Source organism: Aquila chrysaetos, chromosome 14 (assembly GCF_900496995.4).
Source record: "Aquila chrysaetos chrysaetos chromosome 14, bAquChr1.4, whole genome shotgun sequence".
Classification (NCBI taxonomy): Eukaryota; Metazoa; Chordata; class Aves; order Accipitriformes; family Accipitridae; genus Aquila; species Aquila chrysaetos.
The window spans coordinates 4,413,035-4,426,010 of NC_044017.1; the positions used below are offsets into that span (position 1 = coordinate 4,413,035).

General features: G+C 55.0%; 1 long non-coding RNA gene across 1 annotated transcript; it reads right to left on the bottom strand.

Moving 5' to 3' along the window:
• Positions 1-1,335: 1,335 nt before the first annotated feature.
• Positions 1,336-4,196, bottom strand: LOC115350761. The gene is made up of 2 exons (XR_003926590.2): positions 3,943-4,196; positions 1,336-3,849 (listed from the first exon to the last, which is right to left on the bottom strand). It is a non-coding gene; the product is annotated as an uncharacterized LOC115350761 (long non-coding RNA).
• Between the last annotated feature and the right edge of the window lie 8,780 nt (positions 4,197-12,976).

Consider the following 12,976-nt stretch of genomic DNA (forward strand, 5'->3'; position numbering starts at 1 on the left):
ATGGTAGCACTTCATCGTTTTTAAAATAAATTTCTATAAACGAAAATGGATTTTGTTTAGCTTAGAGACAGTCAAATTTAAGATACCAGAAGGAAATACTGGAAATCCTTGTAAATGTTGGAAGACAAAAACGCTCTAACAGTTTCCCAAAGAATCGATGCCTTTGACGTTAACTGTATCTCGGAGAGGGAGAGATTTGACTCAACTCCATGGGTCCCGTGGCTTCACAGGGATTATCTGCTGCCATCAGAGGAGAAGGGCTGTATTATTTCAGTACAGGCAGTCTCCAGCTTTTTTAAGTGACCGATCACCCACGCTCCTGAGAGATGACTGAGCGTCTCGCCAGTATAAGCATTTTTGGATTTCCAAGGGGGGAAACCCCACGCAGCAAAACAGGCTCATGGCAGCGCATGCTTGGGGACTCTGCCTCCAAAGCCTCACGATTTTCCCATCAGCAGTCACAGCGCAGCGATTTCTGTAGGATCCGTGCAGTGAGATGCTGCCGGAGGAGCACTGCTCATGACATCCCGCCGGTTAGGGGACGCTCAGCCGAGGGCACCCGCGGGGTCTCTGGGGTCGGACAGGGAAGGCACCGAGCTCTGGATACCGGCGGGACAACGGCCCCACCTCCTCGGCAAGAAAAAGCTAAATGTTTCTCCGGTTACAGTTTCAGGTAAAAGTTAGGCAGGGACGAAAGCATCTGGGTGGAATTTGGTTGGCGACCTCGGCGTTGTAGAAAATGCCGTGAGTCCCAAGGTCACTGGAGACGCAGGCGCTCAGTTCCCTTTGAAAGCCCATGGCCAGGTGATGCCATCCCCGATGGAAACGGGCAGGTTCCTCTTGCGCCAAGGTGTGTTTCGAGTCCCCTACAATTTCAGTCATAAGCCTGAGCCTCCGTATCTCTACAGAAAAAGGAGAGACGACCAGATCAGAGGGCTGGCAGTTAATTACCCCCGTGCTCCTCCTCCCCAGGGCAGCACGGCATTTCAGCCCGCAGGGAAAGCAAGAGCACTTTTGGATTGTGCAGGCCAATTTAGTAACGAGAAAATTGTGTCCCTAATGAGAAATGAGTAGTCACACTAACGCAGGAGGGTATATTGAACATTGTCACTTATTGCCAAATCTATCATCATAAGCTTTGAATTCCAGTTATCTGTTCATGGCAGACCAAACCAACCCAGTCTCCTTGTGCCACTGATTGCAGACCACAGTGCTGTGTTTGCTTTTCTCTGAAACCAGCTTGCACGTCCCCTTGTACCTGCTCAAAAACCAACTTGCTTCTAACTATCGGTTGTAAGGTGAACTATGAGCACAAACTGTTTTCAATATCCATCACCAGTTTTCCACATTGCACTTTAATTCTCAAATTGTATGTTGGCAGTTGCAGTCAATAATGACTACAGAATTTTCTGTTACATTAACTGTAGCAAACTGAAATCTAATACCTCTGAAAATACAGAAAATATCCTGAGTGTTACAAAAATAAAACAAATATTTCTGAATGGAGCCCAGCAGCTGTCCTTTAATTACTTTAAATTTCAGTATATAGAAACTATGTTGAGTGACAAGTCAATTTATTTGCATGCTGGAAATGTTCATGTTCTAGGCATGTGTTTATATGATAACAACTTCAAGCATATGCTTTTTATTTTTCCCAAATAGACAGAGAGGTTTTTTTTTTTCTAGAGGCACATAGTAGGTTTTCTGCTAATACGCTGCAGTTAGCACATATTTTTCCTTATTTATAGTTTTGCAGGTGTGAATCTGCTGTTCTTAGAAGACGTTGGATTGACAGTCCTGCAAGATGCTCCAACCTGCCCTGCTACTTTCCTTAATCCTGACCTGATGAAATCACCTCCTGGGGAGAGAAAGCCAGTCGCTCTTCATCCCCAGCTGGTACCTGGCTTCTTCACTGAAGGCTGCTCACAAACCTAGCAAGCAGGACCACTTCTCACAGCACTTGGTGCAGTTTGGGCATCTGCTTGGAGGAATTTGGTTGAAGATTTGTATTTGTTTACTAATCTGTTAATTCTACAGATACAGAAGCCTAAAATCCAGTTTTCTTTTGCATACTAGGAATGAGGATATATCTCAAAGGACAGTCTTGTGTGGAGCTGAATTAGTCTTATAAAATTCAGTGTTTTATAGAGATTTCTAAAAGAGCTCAAAGATCCTTGTTTTATACAAACATTTCCATTTTACTAAGACATATCCTGAAGAAAAAAAAAAAAAAAGTTGATTGTCTACTTCTCTGCTAAAGTCCAGGTCCCTTTCACAACAATCACAATCAAGCATTCAATCATATTAGATTTAAAACTATCGGGGGGGGGGGGGGGGGCGGTGTAGAAGGAAAACAGCCTCACAGACATGTGTAAAACCAAAATACAGCTTGGGGCTAGAATTTGATGGGGTGAGTCTTCATAAAATTCAACCTTGAGAAGATGCAGAAATACCTTCTGGAAATAAATGGCAATTGAGTGTTCTGTTCTTTACTAGATCTATGCCCATGAGATTTTTAAAACTCAGTCCCTGAGATACGGAGTGTGGCCCTTGCCTTGGCAGCAGTTCAAATCAGCTGAAATAAACCTGGAGGTTTCATTTTGTCCGGCTTGCCCAAGAGACAACTCTAATCTGTATGGAGGCTGGATATAAAGCATGTAGGCATGCAGTGACAAAAGGTGCCTACGGGCAGCAAAGGGCAAGAAATCAGGATGGGTCAGCTGAGCAAACATCAAAGACTCTCAAATAACCAACCAAAAAGTAAATATTCTCAAGCAAATGCCCATAACACTATTGAGATTTCATAGAAACCAGTCTTTGAAAACAGTTCCGCTGGGGTGTCTCTATTTGTCTTTCCCATTCTGGAATATTGAATTAAAATGGTCTGTTTGCTCTTAAAGTTCATCCATTCTTGCTGCTCGCTCCCCACCACAGCCTCTTGACTCCTCAATTAGCTCTTCGGCAACTCCTGATAGTACCACGGCTGCTGGTGTTGCCCATCTGGATATTTCTAATGCACCCCACCGTGAGACTTGCTTAGCAAAATACACGCAGGTACAGAGGATAAAAGGTATTTATCCATAAAGGGACTGTGCAAGGTCTAGGAATTATTTAAAATCCACTTAAGCCCTGTGAAGGCAAGAAATAATGCATTTAATAAGGATTATTATTTGAGGGTATTAAAGGAACATATTTTAAAGACAAAAATCCCCACGTGATTTCCATTGCTTCATCTCCTGCAGAAATTAGGATCAAAGATTAATTTCAATGCTCAAGCCCATAACTTGGGCAAAACCCAGATTTTTTGCTGTTTCGTTCTCTCACATAGCTTCCGCTGTTCTTTGGTAATAGCAAAACTGAAATGAGCTGTATATGATGTAATCATCGCTTAATGTAATTGGCTGGTTTTTTGGTACACCAGTGTCATTCTGGCTTAGGTGGTGGTATCTCGAGTGGACTGCACATGGGAGCTGATCATTTTGGCTGCACAAGGAACCACCCCAACAGCTGATTTAGTCACTCAATATCTGGCATAAGTGGTGGGATGAATGAGTTCTGCTGGAAGCTAAATCTCCTTCAACAGCTGTACCAGAAGGGAGGTTGCCAAAATCTCACGCTGCAGCCTGTGATTTCAGGCTAAGGTACAGCAACTTTCTGGAAGCACGGTGGGACGATAAAAGATGTGCTAAACATACAAGTCCATGGAAGGCAAATAAAGCACATGAGATTTTTTTTGGCTGGTAGTTGTGGTTGGTTGCTCGCTTGGTTTTGCTTGGGAAGCAAGACCCTGAAGCTTTTTCTTTGCACATCCACCTCGTCTTCTGCCCCTTCTGCTTGCTATTCCCTTCACTGGAAAGAAAACATTGCCGCTGTATAGACAAAGAAAACGGATTTTTCTGTGTAACTGTTCCAATACCAGGTTACCATTACATTTTCCAGTACCTTTTGTGCAGTGGAGCGTCATTTTTTAATCTTACTCATGTTTTCAGCAGGTGTGGGTTTCCGCGCGTGTTTTAGGACGGGCAGGGCCAACAAGCCGGAGCAGAGCCCCTGCGGAGCAGGCAGCGGAGGAGCTCGCACGCCGGCTGGGTTGCTCCCGCGTGGGTGCCCTTGGAAAGCCTCGAAAACGTGAGCCGTGGAAACCAAAATGAAAGGGCGTTAATGCGGAAGGCCTCGTGAATATTATCTATATACCCCCCCCCCAAAAAAAAAAAAAAAAAAAAGAAAGAGTGGAAAAAAGACAGCTTCTTCCCTTCTCTCGCTGCCTCATAGATATGCTATAAATGTCACCGGCCACCCCTCCCCGGACCTCCCTGAGGTTTCTTGCCCGCTGCCACTTCTTCCGACGGCGCGTACGGGACCCCGGCCGGGGGGGCGGCCAGAGCCAGGAGCCCCGAGGAGCTCCCAGCCCCGAGGGGGGACACTGCGGAGGGGGGGCTGGGGATGCCAGGGACCGGGAGGGAACCGCAGCCCTCCTTGCTCATGTCCCTCAAGAGCTGGAGGGGGCGAGCGACCGGGTTTAACCGCGGGAGGTTCCCCCCGAGGCTCCGGAGCCCGGCAGGCACATTTCACAAAAGCGATGGCACGGCGTGGGCGTGTGACCCGCGTGTTTTTCCCGGGAGCTGGAGCTGGGGCAGCCTCCCCACACACACACACCTTCCCCCGGGGGGGGGGGGATTTCGCCCCTCGTTGCCGGAGTGGCCCCGTCGGCGGGGACAACCTCCCCCCGAAAGCCCGAGGGCACCGCGCGTCCCCAACGCGGCGGATCTTTAAAGGGCCTCCACGGGTGGGTGTTTGCCGGGATGTCGGGCACGGGAAAACGCGATCCGAAACTCCCCGGTGCCCCGGAGCGGGAGGGGGCTCAGACCTCCATCACTCGGTAAACACGGCGGGTGGGAGTCCCGCGTCTCGGCCGGCAGCGAAATTGAGGGCGGCAGGTTGAAGGAGAAGCCGGCGACGGGACGGGGCGGCCGCGGCGGGGGAGGCTCGGCGCCCCTCACCGCGGAGTCTGGGCGCTCTGCGGGGACTGTTGCCGTGCCTGCGGGGCTGCGTGTCGCCGGGCTCGGTGCTCGAAGCCTGGAAGTGCCAGGACGCACATCCCCTTCGGGACCTTGCCGAGGGGAGCCGCTTCCATGTGCTTCCCGGGGTGGGGGACAAACGGGGGGGGGGGGGGGGCGGAAATTAAAAATTAAAAGAAATGAAGCTCCGCGTCGCGTCGCAAAAATTGCCTTCGTCGTTTTTCGAGGGCAAGAGCCGTCTCTGGCTTTTCCCATTCATTCACCCCAATACCGCGGCAGCGGGGACCCCTCAGGTCGAGCGGGAGCAGCCCGAAGGACTTGCCAGTGAAATCCTCTTCAGCCGCGGGAGCACCCGGGTCCCCCCCTTGCCTCAGCGACTCGTCGATGCTTTTTAATTAAAGGCAGCTCCCCGTTTTGGTTAAAACCCCGCCTAGGAGGGTTAAGTTCCCGCTTTTCGGGAGGCAGCCGGCGTGGGGCGGCCGCGGAGCATCATCCCATCTCGGGCTCTTATTTAAGAGCTGAAAACGAGAATCTCGCCTCCCCCCCCCCCACTTTTTTTTCGAGGCGGGGGAAGGAACCCGCAGCCCTCCGTCTTCGCCAGCGTAATTTGTCCAAATCGGGGACCCCCCCCCCCCCCCCCTGCCCGGTGCTGCCCGGCCCGGCTCTGCTGTCCCCGCCGTTCGCCGGGGCGGGCAGCGGGTGCCCCCGTCGGGCAGGTGCGGGCGAAGGGGGGGGGGTCAGGCAGCGGCGAAAAGGGGGAAAGCCCCCGCTCTCGCCTTCATTTTTTGGGCGCACGTCGGGCCGCGACGGCAGGCGGTCAGAGAGCCCTTGGCCCGGGGGGGGGGGGGGGGGGGTGAGCCCGGGGGACACGGGGGACACGGGGGGGACGTGCAGTGGCCCCCCCTTGGCAGGCGCTGGTCCCGCTGGTCCCGGTCTCCCCCCCCCCCCGCAGCGCAAGCACAGCCCGGGAGCGCGGTGCGGGCTGGCCGCCTGCTTCGCTCAGCGCTTCGGAGCCGCTTGGATCGGGGATAATTTGGAGGGGCGAGAGGGGGGAGTTATTTGATCTGTTTCCTAAAGCGAATGATCCTTCGTTTTGCTTTTTCTTTCCTTTTTTAATTTTTTTCTTCTTTAAAATATTCTTCTTTTTTTTTTTTTTTTCCCCCGTCTGTATGCGCACCAAAGATAAATAAATGCGGGCAGGGATGTCCCGCTCCCCCTGCCTCTCCCATCACTCCGAGGACGTGGGGAAAGGCTGGCGAAGGAGTGGGGGCAGATGACGGGCAACGCGACCTCGACAGGGTACCCCCCCCCCGGGCCAAAAACAAAAAACCCAGGGGATGGAAGAAGAAGGACTTGCAGCGAAGCCCCCCTCTCAAACCCAAGCAGGGTCACTGGAGGAGTAGGCAGTAGGTTACCGGGAGGAGCAGAGATTAAATCTACCTTCACCCTCCTCGAAATTAAGAAGCATCCCAGCGTCTGTGCCCCTGAGCAGCAAGGAGGTTTTAAAACCCCGCTTTGCTGCGTAGAAATGACTCCGGGCACCTCTCCCTCCCGCAATTCCCCCCCCCCCGCCGCCGCCGCCCCCCCCCCCCCGCTCCCTGCCCGCACCCCGAAACCTGCGGAGGAGCACGAAATGTGCCTGGTCCTGCCGGGCACCTCCAGGGAGCAGGCCTGCAGGTTTTCCTGTAATTCCGGGATTCCCTGTTGTAAGCTCTTAAACAGAATATTGAAACCATTTTCCTTATGGTGCCTGTTCTAGCCTTGTAGTGCTGGCATTAAACAAATAGGAAAAGTGTGTTAAAGGGAGGCTACGGTTACAGCGTCTTGGCCTGACATTCCCACATATAATTAAAACCATAGCCACAATAATACATAAATAAATAACAGCAAACAGAAGGATCCGTTCCTGTTCCAGTCGAAATCGACTGTTTTGGCTCCGTCACTGTATTATTTTATAGGAGCGGTCTACGCCGTTCCGTCCTAATTTTATTTTATTTTATTTTAGTAGGAGGGTCAGCAGGGAAAGAAATGATGCATTTGTTTTTCTTTTAAGTCCGTGTTTAGTTTTAATTTTCCTGTATTTTAAAATAAACACGTCGGCTGGAGCATGTTTGATCTTTGCAAGAAGGAAGTCTATATTGTAAAGGAATGCGCAGCAGTTTGGTATGAAAATGGGGTTGTGACTCACAGCTGCAGGCAGAAAAAAAAGGTGTTGTGGTGTCAGCCAGAGGTGTTCAGTCTAATAACTCAAGCTGTAAACTGTATCCTCTAAAATTACTTACATAGTAAATCACTCAGGGGTTAAAAAATAGACTGGAAAGTGTAAGGGAGAAAAAAAAAAATCTTTTAGAAGTTCCCTTCATGAAAATTATTTGTAATGACGGGAATTAGGAGTTTAATATCTCCCTCATTTTCTTAAAGGTCAGCCTGATACAGTTAATTGCCCCTATATAGTCGATGGTGCTTACTCCAGGTCGTCCGCGAAGCACCAGAAACTTGAACCGCGGGTTTGGGGATAGCTCTTTCATTGACTGCTTTACCCGATTTACAGCTAATTTTGACCATCTCGGAGGGAAAAAAAAAAAAAAAAAAGAAAAAAAAAACCCCACATTTCCAAGAGGCAGCCGGGGCAGCGAGTGATCCTTAACCATTTTCCATCGCGGCGAAAACCCGCCGAGGAGATCCTGCTCCGCCTGCCTGGCCGGGCTGCTCTGCCCAGGCGGGGAAATCTCTTCTGCAACGCCTCTCTCCCCGAGACAACGGCGGTTTTCCATCTCTCCTTGCCCCACCGTAGGTGTACCTAGTCTGGGAACAGTTGGGAAACTGGGGAGGCTTGGAAGAGAGAGCTCTCTTCCAGCTTAGCTGCTGGTTTTGCCGCACTTGTCCGGGAGAGGAGGAGGAGGAGGGGGAAAAAAAAAAAAAAATACAACTCCGATGTCATCTGCAGCCTTTTGCTGCGAAGGAATGGAGCGAGTAATGAAGCAGAAAGCCGAAAGGTGGATCCCAGGTCGAGATATTGCCTTTCGGAAGAGCTTTCCCCGTTTTCAGCCCCGGTTGCCTTCCCTGCGCCGTCTCATGGAAACGAGATGCGGGCGGTGGGTTTCTGGGGGTTGCGCCTCGGCTGCTGGGGAAAGTAACTTGCTGGAAAGATTTCCAACGGGAGAGACATTCAGTGATTGGGAAAAAAAAATAAACAAAATGGGACACCGTGAGACAAAATAAAATAAAACAAAAGAAAAGGAAAGAAAAGAAAACTGGGGGAAATTGCCCTACAGAGGTCAGCAAATGTTTGCGGTGGAAATAAGAAGTCAACAACAATTAAAATCTGGAAGCCACGTTCATTAGTATTCAGGACGTAGGATCTAGCTTTTATGTTTATCTTTCTCCGCGGATCAATATTGTAGCAGCATGTGCCGGGAACGAGCAGAAATCTGGCCACTGCATGTGGCTGACCTTTCCCTCTCTCCCTACAGGTCAGATCGTCTTCATCAAAACAGGTCAGATCGTCTTCATAACTATCATCACCTAATGCGGCCACAGCCACGGCTCTCATTAAAACCGGTATTTAATCTAGGGGCTGTGTCTAAGAATCAAAGGAGAGGGGCTGTTTGCCCACACAGAGGAATTAGTGCTCTAGGAAGAAGAAGAAGAAGAAGAAGAAGAAGAAAAAAAAAAGAAGTTGGAAGGAAAATTGCTCTTTTTTTTTTTTCTCTTTCCCCCCGCCGCAAACTGCTGTATATGGAACTCCAGACCAAACCCACGCACACACGCGCAGACCCCCGTCTCCTGCGGGGGCTCCGCGGCCAAGAGCCCCCACCGGCCGGCGGGTCGGGCCGAGCTCCGCCGTCTCTCCGGACCGAACCGGACCGAACCGGGTCCCTGTCCCCGGGCCCCCCCCCGCAGGACGCCCCGGCCGCGACCACCCACGCACCCGCGGTGCGGCGTGCCCCCGCCCTCCCCGTCCTCCCACGACACCCGCGGCCGGCGGAGCCCTGCGGAGCGGTGTCGGGGCGGCCAAGCCTGGGCTGGGGTCCCCCCGCGGAGCCCACGGCAGCCCCCAGCCCTGTGCGAGGAGCGGTGCCTCGCGTGAAAAACACCCTCTCCATCACTTACTGCTGCTGGAGTTACTTCCCCCGTCCCCCCATCCCCCCCCTCCCCCGCTTCAGTTGCCGATTATTTTCTTTTTAACACCAAAAGAGCGTCCTTCCCCCTCCGGGATGCGACAGCCGGCTCCCACGCGTGGGGCGGCGGGGGGAACCGCCGGCAGAAGCCCTCGCTCCGCTCCGGGTCCCGTCGCTCGGCCCTGCCGGTTCCCCCCCCCCCCTCCACGGGCGTGGGACGCGGGGGAACCCGCTCGTGTTTCCAGCCCTGCGAGGAAGTGGGCTCGGCGGTGCGTTTGCTGCCGCGCTTCCTCTCCTCGGGACAAGAGCAGGGCAGGCACTTTGAAGTATTATTAAATAAAGACATGAAACCGCTGGCGAGGGTCCTCCCTCCCCCGGTCGTCTTCTCCTTCTTCTCTTTTTTTCTTCTTTTCTTCCCCCCCCCCAAGTATTAAAGGCAGAGAAACGCTCCAGCCTGATCGGGGCCGGGAAAAAAAAAAAAAAAAAAAAAAAAAAAAAAAGGAGAAAACCCAAAGCAATGGGGAGGAATTGCACTTTGGGAGGGAGGGGGGTACCGTGCCCTGCAGGGTGGGACAATAGTTTTTGCTTGCTCTGCTGGTAAAATGCGGCTCCTTCCCCGGCCGTCTGGGTTGGGGGAAAAGGAAAAAAAAAAAAAAAAAAAAAAAAAAAGGAAAAAAGGGGGGGGGGGGGGGGAAGCGACGGACGAGATTAAAAAACACCAACCAAAAAAAAAAACCCAAGCGTGCACGGAGATGAAAAATATACGTACCTCGCTGTGCCCGGGAGCACGTCTAGCGTGCACGTGTGGCTGGGGAGAGGTTTGGGGGAGCCTGTTATGTCTTCATAGCGGGCAGGAAACGTGTACGAGTTTCTGAAAACAAAGGGGAAACTTAAAAGGCCGTTAGGGGTTTGGGGAGGTCTGGCCAACGCCAAGCGGAGCGGCTGCAGCCCGGGCGGGGGTTTGGCCGGGCAAGGGCAGCCCCTGGCCCGCGGCGGAGCCCCGCCGGTACCGGCACCGAGAGCGGCACCTCCGAGCTCGGCAAGCCGCTCGGGTTGGGGCGAGAAATGCCGTATTTTATTTTATTTCGGTTTGGGCTGTTGTCGTTTCAGTTTGTTCGGTGGGAGGTTGGTTTGCCTTTGGGTTTCCTTTTTTTGGGGGGGTTGGGTTTTTGGTTTTTTTTTTTTCTGCCACCGCCGGCTGCAACACAAAGACACTAGAGCAGCCAAACCAGGTGAAGAAGAGGGTTTCGTTCGGTACAGGCAGCGGGGGGCAGGTAAAGGCAGGGCAGAACCCGGAGCTGCCCTCCTATTGCGGGTGCGTGGGGCAGAGCGCAACTTGGTTTATGGAGGGAGCCTCGATTTTGGGGGGCTTGGGAGGAGCGCAGGAGGAGAGAGCAATTCCCAGGGAAATCAGTCCGTCTTTTCAGGGGGTCTCCAGGCAGAGTTAGGAGAGAATTTTATGATTAATAATAATACTCATAATAAAAATTAAAACCACCACTCCGCGCTGTTTTTCACTGTAGACGAAGAGACACGCCGCCGGAGAAGAGCCGGCCAAGTGGGGCTGCCGCAGCCCGGCACGAAATGCCGGCGGGAGGGCAGCGCCGTGTCCCCCCCCCGCCACCTCCTCGCCCACCGGCGGCGGAGGGGGGGGACGCGGGGCCGGGGCGGCCCGGGAGCCGTCGGGGCAGCGCCGTCGGGGCGGCCGGGGCACGCCGCCCGCTGCGGCTGGGTATTGGCGGGGCTGGGGGGGGGGGGGGGGGGGTCGGGGGAGGGTCGGGGGCTGCCGGGGGACCCCCCCGGCCTCCCTCCAGGTTGGTCCCCAGGTTGGCTTCAGGGCCGGGGCAGGGAGGTTTTGGAAAGATGGGGCTCGGTGTGGGAGACAAAGGGAGAGAGATTGGGTGGGAGGGGGGGAATTTGGGGGGGGGGGGGGGGGGAAGAGGGGTGCGGGGGAGGAAGGAGAGGGGGCAGAGGAAGACTCCGGGGCCGGGGGTCCCTGAGCCCGGGCCACCCGCGCACAAGGCTGCGAGGCGGGTCTTGGCTGCCCTCCCCCCGTCCGTCCCCCCCCCCCCCAAAAAAAAAAAACAACCCCAAACAACCCAAGCCCTGAACCCGATGAATTACCGCTCTCCCTTAAGCGTGGCAGGGCCGGGCCGGGGTCAAGGCCCGGGGGAGGCGGGCGGAGAGGGGCTGGATGCTCCAAGGCCAGGGTCAAGTTCAGGGCCGGGGAGGACAGGGAAGGAGGGGGGGGGAGGCTTGCTGACGGCCACGGACGCCGCGGCCCCCCTTTCCCGGGCCTGCCAGAGGAGAGACAGCCGTGACCGGAGGGAGCGGGGCTGCCCCTGCTGCCACACGACCTGCGCTTTGGGCTGGGGGGGGGGACACGGGGACGGGACATCCCCGCTATCACCCCCTGGGGCTCCCCCAAAACCAGAAGGGCTCCGAGGGGAGGGAGAAGGGGGAGCCCAGCTCCGGGGCGCTTCTGGCCGGCCGGGGGCAGGGCTGGCCGTGCCCCCCCGGGCCCGGGAGGGGATTCGGGAGAGCGGTGGCTGGCAGGGGTGGGCAGCAGAACCGGGACCCCCGTTCGGTTTTTCGGCTGCTGGGAGGCCGGCAGGACAAAGAGGGATCCTCGCAGCTCCGTTTCCCACGGATCTCTCCAAGGGGCGGGCGGCATATGCCAGTGATTTTAATAAATATTTTTTTGGCGTAATATTATTACCGAACATAAATTAGGTTTTAATAGCCGTTTGATTACCCGGAGAGCCTGCCGTGTGCGCGGGGCTGGCCGCGCTGGGAGGGGGGCGGCCGCAGAGGAGGCTCCGTCTCCGCTCCGCATCCGAACTTCGTTGGCAGCGGCGGGACGGGACGGGACGGGATGGGACGGGATGGGACGGGATGGGACGGGGGGGTGTCTTTCCCTCCCTCCTCCCCTCCTGCTGGGTGTAGGTAACCCCCACCTCACCCCAGAAACGAGCAGGGCCCCGCGTACCCTCATTTCCCCACCTATCTCCCCCACCCCGGCTCGGGACACCTCTATCGCGATTTGAACACGGGGGAGAAAGCTCGAAAAACCCAAAGCGACGACTGGCCCGGGGTGGGGGGGGTGGGGGCGATGGGGTCGGCAGGGTGTGGGGAGCCCGGGGCTTTCTCCCTGCCCGCACAAGCTGCCGCTGAAGGCAGCGCAGCCACCGCAGGGCGCTCGGAGCCCGGCTCACAGCGCTTGCCTCTTCGCAGGGCGTATTTCGGTGGCTTGGCAAAGGCCGAGGTTTTTCCACCGTTTCCCGGCTGCTGTCACACTCGCCTTGGGTGTCCCGGTGCGGCGGGGGGGGGGGATGCCCGGAGAGCCGCTGCCTGCCGGTCCCAAACGGGCGGCTCCACCGACCGGGCCCCGACGGCTCCCGCGGAGCTCAGCGCTGGGCCAGCACCCCGGGAAAGGCATCGCCGGGCGGCTCTCGGTCCCTCGGTGAACACGTCTGACAACCCAAACCGCTCCCTGGGCTTAAAAAAAAAAAAAAAAGAGAGAGAGAGAGAGAGGGGAAACAAACAAACAAAAAAGCTCCAAGAGAAACGTGAGCTCTCGGGCATCGCCACTTTCTCCTCTCCAGGGCTGGATGGAGGCTACCAAAACCACGGGAGGAGCAGGAGGACACGGTTTAGGGCTGAAAGCAGCCCTGCGCAGAGCTCAGCGCCTGGCTGTCCCCCCTCCACCTTCGCCCCGGAGCACCCCGCTTCGTCCCCCGGGGGGGCAGGGAGCTCCCCAGCCCCACACGTCCCGGGAGAAGAAGGGTAATGCCCGAGGAAGGCGAAGGAAGCTGGGCTCTTGCCGGGTAAAAAGCT